The 16,162-nt window shown below is 58.7% G+C and overlaps 1 long non-coding RNA gene across 1 annotated transcript; it reads left to right on the top strand.

Annotated features, from left to right (window-relative positions):
- The first annotated feature begins 9,324 nt into the window (after positions 1-9,324).
- Positions 9,325-11,017, top strand: LOC142016037 (uncharacterized). Its single transcript, XR_012646275.1, has 3 exons — positions 9,325-9,515; positions 9,653-9,717; positions 9,823-11,017. It is a non-coding gene; the product is annotated as an uncharacterized LOC142016037 (long non-coding RNA).
- Positions 11,018-16,162: the final 5,145 nt, after the last annotated feature.

Consider the following 16,162-nt stretch of genomic DNA (forward strand, 5'->3'; position numbering starts at 1 on the left):
CTCTCTGAGTGCCACCACCCAGGGCACCAGCCAGGTGTGGCTCCTGCCTGCCTGATTGCCTCTCCCAGTGCCTGGGCAGGAAGCCGGGGGCGATTACACACCTTTCTCCAAACCCCCCTGGGATTTATTTTCTGCCGGAGTTTTTGTGAAGCCTGACTGTGCCGCAGTTTCCCTCCGCATGGGGTAATTGCTACCCACTGCTCCTGGAACTGTGCCTACTGCCTTCCCTGTAGCGGGCATCCCCGGCAGCCCTGCTCCCTCTGGGCACAACGCTAGCCCTACATCACCTGGTTCTCTGTCCATCAGCGTCTGCGGCCACACTGCTGGGTGTAGACTCTGTGTCTGCCAGCTCCCAGACCACAGCTCCCTCCCTTTCTGCCAGTGGTACCACCAGCTCCTTGTTTCCTCAGCCCTGGCATGAGCTGGAAGCCGTGGGCCCCTCTTGGCAGGGTTCCTTGTAAGCTGAGCGCCTGGGCGGCTGCCCAGGAGAGAGCTGGATCACCCCCCAGCTGCCTGCAGCCGGCAGCTTGTGTTCTATGGGTGGTGCACATCCACACATGCCTCGGCGCAGGTAACAACATTTATTCTGCCCATGGACGGAAAAAGTTAGAGAGAGCCCTGCTTGTTGGCAGGGACGTTTTACACTGAGACTGGAGCAGCTTTCCCCAGGTGTCACGCAGCTGTGGCAGGGCGAGCGTACACGGGGAGAGGCAGCTCGAAGAGCAGGACCGGCCCTGGCTACGCAGGTGATCACAGGCAGAGCGGGAGCAGGGGCAAGGCTGCTGTAAGTCAGTCAGGGCCAGCTGGTCCCACTTGAGGCTCACGGGCCTTTCAAAAGCCTTCCCCAGAGGAGGGAGAGGAGGTTAGAGAGGAGAGAGTCACGAACATGACCACCGACAGTGTCAGAGAAGCAGGGGAGGTGAGGAGCAACCTGCCCCCGGTAACCTCAGGGCTCAGCCGGAGGCTGGAAAGGGCCAGTCACTCGGCCCTGTCAGCCCAGGGGCTCCTAACCCCGGCCCTTTGAGCCAAGGGGCCAAAGCTGAAGGCCAGCAAGTGCCGGCGGGCCCCACACAGCAGGACTGTGAGCCAAACAGGACCCCACCACGCCACCCAACACGATGAGAGAGAACGGCGAGGGGTTTATTGGCCCGGAGTCTGCAGGGGCAGGAGGGGACAGGCTGTCCTGCGTCCGACAGCTCTTCCTCAGCTGTGGGGAAGGCAACCGAGGCAGGGCAGACTGTGACCCATAAGGGCTTCGCGTGGCTTGTCCGACACCCCCGCAGGCCGGGAGAAGCGCAGAACTCTCGTGCGCTCTCTCCCCAACCACAGCTGGCCCAATAAAGGGGACCCGCTCCCCCGCTTGTCTCTGGTACGCTGGGGCCAACAGGTACCCACGGCACAAACAGGAAACGACAGGGGTCCCTGCCGTGGGGCTGGGCTGGGCCGGGCAGGTTGGTGGCTTGGCAGAGACCCAGCAGCACCTCGCCCCGTGACACTGGCTCTTGTAACTGATCCCCTGGAGGAGCCCAGGGCCAGGGTGGAGAGAAACACATCCGAAAGGGGACAGCCAGTTACAGTTCCACTCCCACCAGGTGCCAGCAGAGACAAGGGCAGGCCGGGATCGGGCCCACCGGGGAACGAGCCCTAAACGGTCTCATCTTCTGGGGGGCAGCATGGGTGGGGCTTTGCTTTGAGCACCAGCGTCCTGCTCTCCTGCGGCCGCGGGGGGTGCAGCAGCCCCGCTCACATGGCTTCCAGAGGCAGCTTGCTTTTGGGGCTTTCGAGGGGCGAGAGGTTTGAGGAAGGGCCAGAGCTCTGGGGCGTTGGGGTCCTTCTCTGGGGCTTGGCTCGGGTCGGGGCTTAGAGGAAAACCAGGGAGCACAGGAGCTGCCAACCAAGGGGCAAAACAGAGCAGCGGAAGCACAGCACTTGACAGACTAGCAAAATGGTTTATTTGGGGATGAGTGTCCATGGGCCAGGCCCTCTCCTGCAGAGCAATCTCATTTCCAGCCCCGGCTGACCGTTGCACACGGAGGGAAAGCGCAGTGCAAACTGCCAAATCAAAGAGGACTGAAGGAAGCCGGGAGAGCTGGGGGGGGTGTTAATTGTCCACCAGGCAGTGGATCAAACCCTGCTGAGGGCCAGGAGTAGGTGGGAGTGCTCCCTGCAGCGAGCTGTGTCACCAGGCAGGGGAAGCAGCAGCAGCCTGGCCCCGGAGCCCGTTTGTTCCCCACACAGATTTCTTTATCCCGTCCATGCTTCAGGGACACCCCCCGCCCTTCCCCAGCGCCCAAGGCGCAGGGCATCACTTGCAGAGGGCCCGGGGTGTCTGTGCCACTGAGAAAGCCTTGCACAGTGACAGCCTTTTCTCTCTCTAGCGGCAATCCCCCAGCCAGCAGAACGCAGGCTGCGCGCACCATCCCGCTCCCCAGCCCTGGGGAGGCAGCAGACCCCCCATCGGGACGCACACAGTCAGTCTCTCCGGATGCTGGCTGCTGCGTGGCACGGTCAGGCACAGGAGTCCTGGCAGCTCCGGTCTTAGGCTGGGTCTTGGAGGTGAGTTCTTGGCCCAGGTCTTTTCCCGGCTTCTTTTTCCTGCCTTTCTCTCGTTCCTTCCTCCCGCTGTCTTCCTTCTTGGACCCCAGTTTAAGGAGCGAAACTCGAGTCCTGCTGAGCGAGCCCCGGACCAATTATTTCAGTCGCATTTTACTAACCCGTCATAAGTTACTCTAACAGAATTACCTGAGCAATCCAACCCCACCCCCTTCATTGATTTACCCCTTGCAAAATCAATTACACAGCAGACGGGCACGCTGGCAGCCCAGACCCAGCGCCTGCAGACCAGCGGCAGGAAAGTGAGGGCAATCCTCTGTCGTTTCTTGCCAGACAAAGGCTGTGAACTGAGCTCCCTTTGCCTGTCTGGAGACAGCGGGTGCCCCAGGACGGCATCTGCTAGCCGCCAGGTGGGACGCTGTTGGAAGGAGATGGAGCTGGCTTGTGAGTCTGTAACCACTCGCTTCCTGGCGGCTGTTCTTCCCTCTGGCTGCAGAGGCTCTTGTGGTCTCGGAAAGCCCTGCTGTAATACTGGCACACCGCGCGTGGCTGCGCTCTGGGGCGAGGCCTGCTCCCAGCTCACCGCCACCTCATGCAGCGGCGCAGCTTCTTGGGGTCTTTCTGGTGCCTGGAAGAGAAGGAGGCTCCTTCAGCACAGCGGCCACAGGGACCCCGTGGGCCGCTGGGACCCAGAGGGACCAGCCAAAGGACCAGCTCTGCTCTCCGGAGCCTGGCAGCAGCCGGCAGTGACCCACTGCCCTCCCCACAGCTGTGAGACTCAACGCCTGTGCAGCCAGCCTCGCCATCAGGCCCCGGGCGGCTCCTGCACGCAGCCTGGGAGAGGCGCCAGTTGTGGCCGGGGGTGCCCGCAGCCCGTCGCGCACAGCACTGACCTGCTCCAGCAGCGGAGGAGAGTCCGCCCTTGCCTCTTGGAGGGGTCCAGGCATGTCGGTCTCTCGACTGCACGGAGCCTGACGGTTAATCTGGAAGACAAGTGGGCGCGTTTGGTGCTCCTGGGGCCTGTGCTGGTGGCAGGGGACTGCTGGGAGGCAGATGAGCGTCGCGAGGGGTGTTCTCTGCAAGCTGAGCTCTGGGGCGGCCGCTCACGAGAGATTCAGGCGCTGCCCAGCTGATTAGCCGAGCGCCCACAGCCGGCAGCCTGCGTTTCTATTGGTGGTTCACATCCACCCATGCCTTGGTGCATGTAACAAAATTGATTCTGCCCCAGGAGCAAAGCACTGGTCACGAGCCCCATTCAGATCTGGGGAGCCACTCCAGACTGACACCGGGTAAATGAGGAGGGAATTTGGCCCACGACTTAACATCCACAATGGAAATACGTGGGGGCACATCGATTTGGGGGCCCCATGCTGTCGTGATGGGCTCCCCAGTGACATGTAAGCAAGAACTGCCGGGACAAAAGCCTGGGCAAGGCCTGCTGGGCAGGGCCGGTCCCTTGTGAGCTGGCTGGGGAGAGAGGCTGCTGCCTGGCAGGGATTAGAAATGCCCGAGAGCTCCGGTGGGGGCCACTGCCGTGAGCCCCCTGGGAGGGGCAGAGCACAGCTTCCTGGGGGCGCCCTGCACAGGAATTGCCTTTCACGGGTGTTCGCACCAGGGCATGTGGGGCTGTGACAACGTGGGAGTTTTCCGTCCTGTGTTTATGACTCCTGGGCGAGCCTCAGTTTCCCCCCACGGTCGGAGGGGCGCAGGGGCAGTGCAACTGCTGCCCACTGCTCCTGGAGCAGTGCAGGAAGTGGGCAGGGGGCAGTGTCACCTCCCTGCCTGCAGGGGTACCAAGAGTATCATTGCAAAGCTGGCTCAAGGGACCACACCAGCCAGACACAGGGATGCAACTGCAGAGCAGGAAACCCAGCAGGGGCTTGGTGACTGAGCCAGAGAACCAGCGGTCGAGTGGGTGGCTGGGGACAAGGGGCTTTTGGGTGAGAGCTGACCCAGGGGAGACGATGAACTGGGGCTGGGAGGGCCAGGGGAGTCCAGCCAGCAGGGCTGGCTCATCTCAGAACACTCGAACTGGAGGGACCCCGAGAGGTCAAGTCCAGCCCCCTGCCCTCACCACAGGGCCAAGCATGGCCCAGAGCAGGGTCTCCACCCAACAGGGGTGGCTATTACATTTCAAAAGGGTCACTGGGCTGGGCAGGGCAGGGCAGCTCCCACAGGTGGCTCTTAAGAGCCATTCACACTCCTGAAGTGGTTCTCAACTTCTTAATTGGATTAAACAGCAATGAAGGGTCCTGCGGCACCTTACAGACTGACAGAAACGTTTTGAGCATGAGCTTTCCTGAGCACAGACTCGCTTCATCAGCTGCTGCTTTACCCCTCCGATAATTGGATTAAGAGGCCTCAGGACGTGAAGCCAATCAGTTAAACTGAGAACCAGGTCAGCTGCAGGGCAGAGCAGTGTGTACCTGGGGAGCAGTGCCCAGCTCAGGTAGGGTGGGGGCCTGAGGCCGAGGCTGGGAGGGAGGGCAGAGCTGATCTGCTCCCTGGTTTCCAGCCCTTGCAGGAGGTGGGGTCCCTGCACACCCCAGCAGGTTCCCACAGCTGGTGGTTCTGGTCAGGGCTCTGTGCCCCAGCCAGCTTCCAGCTGTGGGGTCCCTGTGCTTCCCCTAGCTCCCTCCAGCCTGTGAGTGACTCCTAGCCCCTGAGTGAGGCACCCTTAGCCCCCTGCAGCTCATGAGTGTGATTTCCCCTTCCCCGTGCAGCTCCTGAGTGACCCCTGGGCCCCAAAAGGGACTCCCATAACCCCCTCGAGCCCCTGAGTGTGACTCCCTAAGCCCCTGAGTGTGGGGCTTAAGCCGGGGGGAGCAGTCAGGTTTGAATGTTTGTCCACCACCACAGCTCTGACCAACTACAGTAAATGCAGTGTTGTTGCTGTATTGATTTATTTCCCCTTTCCTATGAAATTACTATTATGAATCTATACACAGGAGGCAATGTGATTTTATAGTCTTGCCTCAGACACAAAATTAGCTGCTTACAGCTCTGCCTCCCCCAGCCTACGTTTTGATTTGCCAGGGGGGTCACCAAGTCTTCCTGAGCTGTTGAAATGGGTGCCCGGCGGGGGAAAGTTGGGAACCACTGGGCTCAGCCATCCTCATCAGACGTTTATCTAACCCGTTCTTAAATCTCTCCCCTGACGGAGATTCTACAACCCCCCTTGGCAGTTTATTCCGGTGCTTCACCACCCTGGCAGCTGGGAGCATTTCCTCATGCCCAGCCAAAATATTTAAGCCCATTGCTCCTTATCCTGTCCTCAGAGCCAAGGAGAATCCCCCTTGTAATACCCTTTGAGGTACGTGAAAGGTGCGGTCATGTCCCTGCTCCGCCTTCTCTTTTCCCAGCTACCCCAGCCCCGTTCTTTTCATCGTCTCGCCGAGCTCCTGCTTTCTCAACCTCTAATCATTTGAGCTGCTCTTCTCTGGGCCCTCTCCAGTTTCTCCCCGCAGCGCTGGCGTTTTACTAGTGGGGTCTGCTGCTCTCTCCGACGGGGATTCGGCTGACAGACGGTTCCCTTGGTTGGACTGTGTCTGTACATGGGCCCTCGGAGCACTGCTGCCGGTCCCTGCATATGCCTCCTGCAGGCCTCTGGCTCAGCTGGATTTGCTGCTGAGAAGCCCCAGGAGAGACAGGGATGGCTGGTGTCCACAGCTCAGGCTGAGCAGCACTGAGGCCATGGGCCTGCCTGTGGGACTGGCTGGGTTGTGACAGCTCAGCCCAGGGCAGGGGTCGCTCCATGGTGACCGGTGATAGGCTGGGCAGAGCTGGAGCGGTGGCAGCAGAGGTTGTTCCCGGGCACTTCCCGGAACTGGGTCAGTTCAGCTGCAGCAGAGCTGGAAAGCAGCCCAGGTCAGTGGTGCTGGCAGCTGGAGCTGGGCACAGCCAGGAGGACAGACTGGAAAACTGAGAAGGGCACAGCTGAGACAGAGGGTCAGAGCCAAAGTCCAGTCCCTGGCAGGTTGCTGACCTCAGGCAGGAGACATGGAGATCCACCTCAGGACAGGGGTGACTGAGAGGTGGCAGCAGCAGCCCCAACCCCCCTTCCCACTGGGCAGTAAGGGGGCAGACCCTTCCCCCCCAGCTCCGTCTCGAGCAGGGCAGAGGGTGAGCCGGGGGCCCGGCGGGCAGGCGTGGAGGAGCAGAGGCAGGAAGCTGGCGTGGGCGCCGGCAGGGAGAGCAGCGAGGCCAGGAGGGGGCCCTGGGGAAGCCGAGGAGTGCGGGGCCGGCTCAGGGTGGGGAGACGGGGGGGTGCCCGCCTGCAGGGGGCAGAGACGTGACCAGTTGGCTGCACTCCAGGAGAGGGGAGATGGAGGTGGCCCCCTCCCCAGCAAAGCCCCGCTGCATGCTGGCTGCCTGGGCTCACCCGGGCTGGCCCCCCCGGCGGATGGGACTGTGGAAGCCATCTTACATAGAAACCTTTTCACTCCCCGTACTTGTGCATGCACACAAGAGCCTGTCCTTTCCTTGACCTGTTTGGGAATGGCCAGGAGGACGAGCTCCGTGGAACGCGTTAATGAACTGTCTGCAGCCAAGGCTCCCTGGTACCTGTTTCTCCTGGGCTGATAAGGGTTTCTCCTTGGAAAGTGATTTATGATTCTCTAACTAATTGCCTCTGGCACTGGGCTTGCTTGTGGAAGGGTATAAAATGCCAGAGTGAGCTGCATCAAGCCACTTGCTGGACCTGGTTTTACTGGTGTCCGGTTTGGCTCATCTGCTGCCTTATTGAATTCAGTAAAGCTGGATGTTAGCCGCCTGAACTCAGAGATGTCCTCTGCTTGAACAAGGCCAGGACTGGGAACGGCTCCGCAGAGGGGAAAGGCTCAGGGAGCGCAGCAGCAGGGGGGTTGTCTGTGGAGGCTGCCCCCCTGCCCCATGTCACCCCCCCCCAGGCTCGCATGGGACGCCCTCGTGTTAGAGTTTCGCTAGGGAACGTCCGCTGGCGGGTCAGGAGGGGCAGCAGGTCTTGTGGGGGAAGTGACCCCAGGAGACCGGCCGAAGCGCAGGGCCTGGGAGGAACACCAGGGAGGAGCCCAGAAGCAGGACTGCGGTAAACCCAAAGTGGGGCAGCAGCCAGCCCTCCCCAGGGGTGGGTCTGCGGTGGGCATGGGGCATAAGTGGGCTGGATGCCCCAGGACCAGGAAAGTTGGCTTTGTCCCAGACTGGAGAGCAGCCCCTGCCCTGCCCCACGGAGAGGGCAGCGCAGGCCCGGCATGTGGCTGCACTTTCTGAGGAGAACAGACTCCAGCCAGACGGGCTCCCAGCCCCTGGGCTGTCTCACGTACCCGCCTGCCCAGCGTGGTCGGGTGGATGGCAGCTGGGGGATCTCAGCTTTGAGCAAAAATTCAGTGCCTGGTCCTGTCACAAGCCACCTCCCTGTCTGTCCCCTGATCCCCTCCCCAGGGAGAGCTGAGCCACAACTCCCCGAAGCCTGGGGCCGGCTGCAGGGTCTCCTTTCCCTGGGAAACTGAGGCAGGGCTGGGCCCTATCCAGGGGTGAGCCGAGCCCAGAGCAGGGTAACCCAGCTGGAAGGCTACAGCCGGTAGCAGACACCTGGTCCCAGGATGGCCATGGCCGCATGGGCTTCCTCCCCGAATCCCAGCCCCCCAGGACGGGCCAAGCTTGGGGGTTGGGGCTAAGCCCCCCCTGCCCTGGGCTCTACTCACATGATCTCATGGCGATGGCAGTGGGCTGCCTTCTCAATGACCTGGACGTCCATGATGAACCTGGGATGGACCCTCTCCTGGGACTTCACACACAGGCACCGGCTGAGCACGTGGGGAGGTGCTGTGCCGGAAAAGGGAGAGCAGGAGTTCTCAGGGGGGAAAGCCAGCCACCACCCCCGTGCAGGGAGTCAGCGCTGCTGTACCACTTACCAGCTTGGGGCAGGCGGCACAGATCCAGGAGGAGCAGAGCTCCCAGGGCTGCCCTGGCTACGGTGCACATGTTAGCTCAGAGAGTGGCCCCACAGCAGCGGCAGGGCTCTATAAAGACAGTGGCAGTCAGGTGAGATCGTCCTGGCCCCACCCAGCAGCCCGCAGCAGGGGTTAGAGCCAACTGCCTGGCGGGGGTGCCCAGCCCTCTGCCTTGCTCATGGAACAGCCGGCTCTGAGGGTTCTATGGGGTGGTGTGTCCCCAGAGTTCTGTGTACCCCATAGCTTAATAACCATGAAGCTGGGGGGAGGCCCCAGCTGGAGGGGGCATATGTGGGGTGCTTGGGGATTATATGTGGGGGGCACTACAGAGGGAACTGGGGGGCATTGATGGGGTATTTGAGAGGTGCTCACTGGGGAATTTGGAGACACTGGATGGGGTACTTGGATGCACTGGTGAGGTGCTGGAGGGGGCATTGGGGTGCACTCGATGGGGTTGGTGAGGGATTCAGGGCACTGCTGGGGGTTTGCCAGGTGCTTGTGGGGGAATTCGGGGGCACTGAAGGAATATCAGAGGGGTGCTGTCACAGCCCCCCGCTTTATGAAAATTGGCTTCTGACTATGAATTTGAGACGTACGTCGTGGCACATCTCATGTTAAAAGTTGTAATCGGCAGGGTCTGGGCATCCTGTTGGTGTGAAGCGGGAACCTGTTTCCTTAGCTCAGATATTCTAGTAAAAGCCATTAGTGACACTTCAGGAATGTTGTGGAGCAAGTTGACGAACGGTTTGGCTGCTCCCACTGAGACATGCAGCCAGGCCACCTGGTGCTGGAACCGATGTTGGGTCTGGTACTTTTCCATGCACCGAGAGAAAAATTTGACCTGAACACAAAGCGTTCCTGCCTTGGGTAAAAGGGACGTAAAGGGGGAAAATCAAACAATAGAGGAGTGGCCAGGCAGCTTGGAATCCCCACTTACCATTCAATATGCCTGCTGGAAACTTCTAAGACTGGACGGGGGAAGGATCAGGCCCAAGTTGGGAGGCTGCCCAGCTTGTACAAGCATCGTTGAGGGTAAGAATTTGCATATGACAAGTTTTTGTAGAGTAGCAAAATCAGAGGGTCAGTTTCATTTACTTTGGCAGAGCAACATCCTGTTATCGGAATGTGTTCACATGAAATCACTTACAGCCATTTCCTACACTTAATAGAAAAACACTTTGGTTCATCACCTCGCCCAGCGAGAAGAACAGTTACGTGGCAGAGAGCAGCAGCTGTACGTGTCCTTCCTTGGTAAAGAGGGTGAACTCATGGCGTTACTGGATTTTAAGACAAAGATGCAAAACATTGTTGCAACCACTGTTTTATGTTTGCCCCGCAGCCTGTGCCGAGCGAGGTGTCTATGGAAGGCGGATCATTCACTGGTTCTGCTTCGACTGCGCGTAGGCTTGGGTCGCTTTTCATCCTTGAAGCGATAAGGCCTGGCTCTGTGCTCACCTTTGAAACCTCAGCTTCCGGGCCACCCCCGGGGTGGCTGGGCACCCTGTTGTGAAAGGGCTTCTAGCCAAGCCAAGTCGTGCTCGGCAGACAGCGATCGCTAGCTGTGCATGGGAACCGGATGAGAAACGTGCAGCGCAGCAGAGAGGCAATGGCAGACGGACCAAAAGGACTGGGGCAGGCCCCATCTCCCATGTGCTTCCACCCAGAGAGAACATGGGCAAGGGAGGGAGAGGCCCCTGAGGACTCCTATGGCGAGTTGGGTCCCACGTGCTTGCGGTGGTGTTTGGGGACACTGGAAGGAATACTGGAGGGCTGCGGGAGGGGGTGCAGGGGCTCGTAGGAGGGGTTTCTGCAGCCTCCCACTGAAGACGGGGGCTGTGTCGGCCTGTCGTGGGGGCAGGATCTGGCACAGGCTCAGGACACAACAACACCCTGTCAGTCACCACCTCGCTCCAGGCCAGCAGAACTCAGCACCACTCCCCTTGCCTGCAGCCCAGGTCGCTGGCCCCCTCCTTGCAGGCCGACGAGGACATTCACCCTGCTGGGCGCTATCCTGCCCCAGCCCATTTTTCCTCCCTGGGAGGCTGCCCCTCTCGCCCCACCCTGGTTGCAGCCCTGTGTTCGAGCCAGGCACAGCAGTAATACACATGCCCACACACTGCAATGCATGCATTCACCAACGTCCCCACTGATCTTCTACACCCCTGTGTGGAATAAATTTTGCTATGTGCACCGAGGCGTGTGTGGCTGTGCACCACCAGGAGAGATGAACCCTAGCTGGGTGACATCTGACTGTCTTCTGAGCTGGCACACAAGCGGGCTGCTTCCAGAGAGCAGCCAGCCCCGAGCAGGGCACACCTGCCCCAAACCCACCGGAGAGAAGCCCTGCACGGTGCAGGCCCCCAGAGGAGCAGAGAGATTCATTTAGGTCTGGGGTTGGCACTAGCAGGACGGCTGCTGGAAGAAATACTGCCTGCAGCTCGGGCGCCCTTCGCTGCAGCGGGAGGACGACAATGAGGGTTGAAAGAGCGCCGAGACTGATTAAAGGCCTAGCACACCAGCCTTGCAATGACAGACCCAGGGTGCCCAGCCTGACCAAGGCATGGCACATGGGGGAGGAGATGGCTCAGGGGGAAAGCAGCAAGCGGCTCTTGGCTGCTGACGAGAGGACCCAGGAGTAGCAGGCAGGCCTGTGGTCCGCAGGCAGCCACTGGGGAAGTGGCACAAACCAGACAGGGGAGAGAGGGCGGCTGGGGACAGCTGGCCTGAGGATTTGAGTACCCCTGGAAGAGAGAGAGAGAGAGAGCGTGGCCAAGCCCCAAAGAGAATGCTGCAGCTCCAGAGGGGCCCCAGGGCGAGAAAGGACAGGTGAGGAGGGCCCAACCCCTGCCAAGAGCGAATCCTCAGCGTGACCAGCCGCGGGCACTGCCAGCCAAGGAAGAACCAGACCAGAGGATCACGGGGGGCCTCGGAGTCTGCGACTCAATGAACACACCAACGGTATGTGCCCTCTGCTCCTGCCCCAGGGACCCACTCCCCCGGGGCAGCCGGGCAGCTCTGCCCCGCCAGGGACGCTGGCCTTCCCCAGCTGCGGGGGCACCTGGCCAGTCAGCCCGCCGAGGATGGTGCTGACGGGCTGGGCCCAGAAGTGTCTCTGGAGAAGAGCAGGGGCCGTGTGCTGCCGCTCCAGCAAAGAGCCGGCTCCCTGGGTGGCTGGCTGGTGCCAGTTCTCCTTTCCCACGGGGCTCTCCTGAGGGGCAGGACCCCCCGCTGTGCCGCAGAGCGCTCTGTACAACACCCCACAAACGCTGCTGGCCCAGCCCCTCTCTGTGGCACCAGGCCCCACACCCGGGAGTGCCAGGGCAGAGCCGGGTCACTGCCCTCCCGAATGCCCACAGGCTGCAGCACGTCAGGGGCCTCCCAAACCGGAACGCTTGGCTCCCCTTTGGGTATCTTCCCTGAAGTCCAGGAGCCAAGCGGCGTGAGGCAGCGAGCGTGGCCTTACAGACTGCCAGCCCCCGGCCACAGCGGGCAGCTGGAGCCCCACAGCAGGGCACGTTCAGCCGGGGCACATCCTACCTACTGGGCGTGTGCCTCGAGAACCTTCCCGCGCTCGCTTCTTCACGCAGCTCGGCCGGATGCAATGAGAGCGACTGCTCAGAGCCGCTCCAGGCACCTGTGGAGACAGGCTTCCCCGTGGCCGCGAGCTCAGGCCAGCCGAGGCGCCGGCGGGGGAAATCTAGAACTGCGAGGGAGAGAGAAGGTTTGCGGCCAGGCACCAGAGCTGGGCCCCGCCAGCAGACCAGGCCTGGGTCTGCGCTGCCGTGGAAGGCCAGGGGCTGCGGGGTTTGCAGGTGGGCGTGCTGGTGTAGGTGTGAGCCGGGGAATGGTCCCGCTGTTATGGGGAACTTTCCTGGCTTCTGTACTACCCGGTGAGGTGGACCAGCGAAAGGCTCAGAGTCCCGCTCCCACTCGCTTTACACAACGGCCTCCTTGGGGGCTCCCCTTCCACTCTCCCGAGCAGCTGAGTCCTTGAAATCCCAACAAGGCTGAACCCCACCGTGCAGCCACTTAGGGCAGGGGCTCGGGTGTCCCCACTCCAGGGTGCTCGCTTCACTCTGGATGCTTTCCTGAGCTGCTGATCGCCTCATACAGCTCAATGAGGATACAATTCATTACACAGCAACCGTTCTGCGGCACGGGGACATCACAACCAGCAGTCTGCTGGGTGTAAGCACCGTTCCCAGTCTGTGCCTCCCAAGTCCCAGGGCTCCCTCTCAGGCCCTGGCTGTGCGCCGGGGCTGGGGCTGCAGGTTGAACATGCTTGCTCAGGCAGTGGCCACACAACTTCAAGCTCTATGTGGTAGGACCCTTCTCCCAGTTAGTTCCAATCCCTCTCCAAGTCTGGCCTGCAAGGCCTTGTGGGTGGCGGGGTTCCTTCCCGAAGCCTTTCCCTGCTTCTTTTGCTGGTCCCAACTGCTCACCGTACCCAGCTGCAGACTGGTGCTTTGCCAGCCTTCAGCTCTTTGCATTGTTTATCCAACCCCTTTGGTTCTCTGGACAGGACAAAGCTGCTTCCCGGCACAGGATCAGCGCTCTTGGGGCTGTGTGTGCTTCGGATTCTGTCACTGCAGGTCTGTCTCTTGGGGATTGAGGTATCAATAATAGCAGACTGCAAGCTAACTATGAGTCAGCAGTGTGGCACGGTTGCAAAATAAAAGCAAAAATCATTCTAGAAGGATAACAACAGGAGCGTTGCAAACGAGAAGTCATCCTTCTGCCGGCTCTGCGCTCGTTAGGCCTCAGCTGGAGTGTTGTGGTCAGTTCTGGGCACCACATTTCAGGAACGATGGGGAGAAATTGGAGCAGGCCCAGAGAAGAGCAGCGACAACGTCTGAGGAACATGAGCTCCGAGGGAAGACTGAAAGAACTGGGTTTGTTTAGTCTGGGAAAGAGAAGGCTGAGAGACATCCCCATTCCCACTTGCGCCTGGCTGTTCCACACAGCCATCATTGTGCCTGGCCTGGGGGCTGAGGGGCAGATGGGGATCAAAGGGACAAAGTGACTGGCTCAAGGGCACCCAGTGAGTCTGTAGGAGAGTCAGCACATCCCTGGCCTGTGAGGCAGCTTCCTGCCACCTGTCCACAGGGAGCAGCTCAGCGACTCCCCCAGGATCGGGCAGCACAAGCCCTGCGCACCAGGCCTCGCTCTCGGGGCAGGTGAACGACAGGCACACGTCACCCCCGGCAGCCCCCATTCCGCTGGATGCTCCCTGCTCCGAAAGGAACAGAGACCCGCAGCTTGCAAGATTCGGCTCCCGCCTCTTGCTTGGCCTGGGCCCCAGCATGTAGCTCAGTTAGAGGGAAAACCAAGACAAACGCTTGACAATAAGAGTCCCGGGCCAGAGATTAGGCTTAACCACCTTGGTGACTGACAAGTTAATGAGAACAACAAGAAGTCCTGTGGCACCTTATAGACTAACAGAGATTTTGGAGTATAAACTTATGCTCCAAAATCTCTGTTAGTCCTTAAGGTGCCACAGGACTTCTTGCTGTTTTCCAAGATACCGACTAAGAGGGCACCTCTCTGAAACAAGTGTGTGAGATTTCGTGGGTAAAAGCCGCTTCCTCGGATGAAAATGGAGCAGGAAATGAGCAGCCCAGGGTTTATATAGCAGGGAGTGAGGTGGGGCGGGGGCGGGCGGCAGGGGGAGAAGTTACATGTCACTAGCCAGTTCAGTTGGATGTGTTGCATTCCTGTGAATATCAAGGGTGGGAAAATGCCCTTGTAATGCAGAAGCCAGTGAAGATCTCTGTTCAGCCCAAGGTTAACTGCACTGCATGGTAAATGAATCCCTGTTCCCATGTCTCCCACCGTAACCTTGTGGTCAAATTCCTGTTTTGTGCCCATTAATTCTTTGTCTGAGAGACCTGGAAGTATTCATGGGCACAAAACAGACATAAAAACACTCCTGATCCACAAACTGGTCAGTCAGCATTTTAATGGAGTGGCCATTCTGTTAATGACCTGAAGGTTTGTGTCTTACTGAAGAGGAATTTTCACCCTACTTTGGAAAGAGAGGCTGCTGAACTCTCTTTCACATTCAAATTGGACACATTAGCACGTGGTTTGAATCAGGATGGGAATTTTTTAGGTCATTATAGGTGTTTTTGTGCATACTTGGCTTAATCTAATTCTTGACTCCCCCCTTCTGCCCCTCTGCTCTCTGATTTGCTCACCTTGATAATATTTTTCTGATTTGGCCACCTTGATTTCTATTTTTGGCTCTCTCTGCCTTAAATATTGAGTCTGTTCTGGTCTGGCTCTGGTCTGAAGAAGTGGGTCTGTCCCACGAAAGCTCATCACCTAATAAATTATTTTGTTAGTCTTTAAAGTGCTACTGGACTGCTTTTTTGTTTTGATAGTATATAGACCAGCGTGGCTATCTCTCTGTTACTCTTTCTCAACCAGGCAAACATGTGCTGTTGGGGCTGCACCGAGGTCTTCCAGGGCGTATGTCACCACATCTAGACGTTTGCCTAGTTTTACAACAGGCTACATAAACAACATTAGTCAATTCAGTGCATTCTAAAGCTGCGTCTACACGTGCACGTTACTTCGAAGTAGCGGCACTAACTTCGAAATAGCGCCCGTCACGTCTACACGCGTCGGGCGCTATTTCGAAGTTGAAATCGACGTTAGGCGGCGAGACGTCGAAGTCGCTAACCCCATGAGGGGATGGGAATAGCGCCCTACTTCGACGTTCAACATCGAAGTAGGGACGTGTAGACGATCCGCGTCCCGCAACATCGAAATAGCGGGGTCCTCCATGGCGGCCATCAGCTGGGGGGTTGAGAGATACTCTCTCTCCAGCCCTTGCGGGGCTCTGTGGTCACCGTGGGCAGCAGCCCTTAGCCCAGGGCTTCTGGCTGCTGCTGCTGCAGCTGGGGGTCCGTGCTGCATATACAGGGTCTGCAACTAGTTGTTGGCTCTGTGTATCTTGCACTGTTTAATGAAAGTGTGTCTGGGAGGGGCCCTTTAAGGGAGCGACTTGCTGTTGAGTCCGCCCCGTGACCCTGTCTGCAGCTGTGCCTGGCTCCCTTATTTCGATGTGTGCTACTTTGGCGTGTAGACGTTCCCTCGCTGTGCCTATTTCGATGTTGGGCTGAGCAACGTCGAAGTTGAACATCGACGTTGCCAGCCCTGGAGGACGTGTAGACGTTATTCATCGAAATAGCCTATTTCGATGTCGCAACATCGAAATAAGCTATTTCGAAGTTGGGTGCACGTGTAGACGTAGCCTAACAGTTCATTCAGACAATGACTTGTTTTTACTGCTTCATATGCCTCACGCTGAAAGGTAAGCACAATTGTTCTAGTCCCATTCATTGATTTAATAATAAGATGGTAGAAAGTCAGCAAGTTGTCAGCAGTCATGTGCTGCAATATTTTGCATGTTTTTGTCAGTGAGTCATTTTTCAGTGAGGTGTAACTTGGTGGGATGCAAAACAAATCTGACTCCTGCAAAGGGCACAGTAATCTGGAAAGGTGGAACGGCGCTTATTTGAAGACCTCAGATTAGTTTAGGACCATGTTTCTCAACCGGGGGTATGCAGGCCCTTAGGGATACACAAAAGCAGTCTGTGAGTACTTATAATTTTTTTTTTACAAGGGGTACTTTAGAAGAAAAGGTCGAGAAACACTGCTTTAATAAACTACAT

This window comes from Carettochelys insculpta, chromosome 7 (assembly GCF_033958435.1).
Source record: "Carettochelys insculpta isolate YL-2023 chromosome 7, ASM3395843v1, whole genome shotgun sequence".
In the NCBI taxonomy this organism is placed as follows: domain Eukaryota; kingdom Metazoa; phylum Chordata; order Testudines; family Carettochelyidae; genus Carettochelys; species Carettochelys insculpta.